The sequence below is a fragment of the Belonocnema kinseyi genome, chromosome 1 (assembly GCF_010883055.1).
Source record: "Belonocnema kinseyi isolate 2016_QV_RU_SX_M_011 chromosome 1, B_treatae_v1, whole genome shotgun sequence".
In the NCBI taxonomy this organism is placed as follows: Eukaryota; Metazoa; Arthropoda; class Insecta; order Hymenoptera; family Cynipidae; genus Belonocnema; species Belonocnema kinseyi.
Window position 1 is genome coordinate 181,168,130 of NC_046657.1, and position 1,518 is coordinate 181,169,647.

The window sequence follows — 1,518 nt, forward strand, 5'->3', positions numbered from 1 at the left end:
ATACATACATGTATGTAGCTACGAGGAACTCAAGCGTTTAAATAGTATCTAATAAAAAAAGATATCTACATCTGCCAACTCGGTAATCATATATCTCTAAAGGCGGCATATTACGTCAGGAATGATAAAAAAAAATACTGCTAACTAACCGATATTTTCTTGAACCAATCCGGAATTTTTTATAGCAATTTTTTTTTTGCGATAATGTTTGATAGGTAAATCATTATAGGATTATAATGATGTTCCTATGATAATTTTTCTAAATTTGTTCGCGATATCAAGAAAATAATTATAGATAATTCATTATTATCCACATGATAGCATCTAAAAATAAATAATCATGCTATTAATCCAAATAGTTTTCTATAGCTTTTTCAGGCAATTATAACAATTAAGAAATTACTATATATTTTAGTCTTTTTAATCGGAAATCAATCGATCCGTCCCAACAAGTAGGAAAAGTTAAGAGACGTGATGTTTGAGATTTTATACGGTAACATATTTTATTATTAAACTTTGTACTTTAGCGTAGTTTTCCTTCGGTTCTTGCATTTCCAAAAGTTTGAGACCGATATTTTATGCATAAAAAAAGTTCGAACGTTCAAAAAATGCCGAGGTTGGCAAAAAAGATAAAATAATTTGTAGTGAAGCTCTTACCCAAAACCTAAACGTATTTTATTCTACTCTAATACTTCTTACAAAGTTTCAGCTCGATATTTTATTAATAACAAAATTTCTTAGGTTCCGAAAAATATTCAGTGAACTGATAAAGTAAGGTCGGTAATATAGGAATTTGGTTGTGTCGCATGCCCTTAATGCATTTCAGGTTAGGAACATATTAATGATGTATTAGGTGATACATTTTGTTTTACAATGTTAATTTACATGAAGACTAAATTTTAATTTATCTAATTAAGTACATAAATCGATCAACTACTTGAAGATTGTGTAATTGGATATTGGTTATAATTTGTATAATAAAAGCTTATGAAAGTTTAAAATACATCTATTTAAATTATATTATTTGTGTGTATTTTTGTTATGTCGTAAAATTAGTATCTGAATTCTGATTTTAAAATTATATGAACATCCCAAGTGCGAAGTCACATACGGCCCAGCATTGGCTTATAGTCGGCAAAAATATTGCCGAAGCTCGGCTGCCATCATCGCGCCAATGAAGGAATGATAACTATGGCCTGCACTTCGCAGCCAAGGTTTGGCTGCCATTGTCGGCCCGACACTGGGTACTAATATCGGACCAAACCTAGCTGCCATTGTTGCGTCATTGCCGGATTGATACTATGGCCTTGACTTGGCTGCCAAGGCTTGGCTGCCATTGTCGGTCCAACACTGGGTATCATTTATGGCTGTAATTCCTCAGAAGTTTAAATCACAGTTTTCGATTTAATTTATAGTATTTACAGTCTGTCAAGTTAAAGCGTGGGTGGCTTTACTCGCAGTCGGTAAGGTGTATCGACATGACTTTGGTGTCAAAATATTAAGAAGAGCTCCCTCTTT

The 1,518-nt window shown here is 32.6% G+C and overlaps 1 protein-coding gene across 4 annotated transcripts in view; it reads right to left on the reverse strand.

Annotated features, from left to right (window-relative positions):
- The window catches only part of LOC117182856 (four and a half LIM domains protein 2), a 912,604-nt gene that overhangs the window by 100,776 nt on the left and 810,310 nt on the right, over positions 1 to 1,518 (reverse strand). The gene's annotated exons all lie outside the window — the stretch shown is intronic.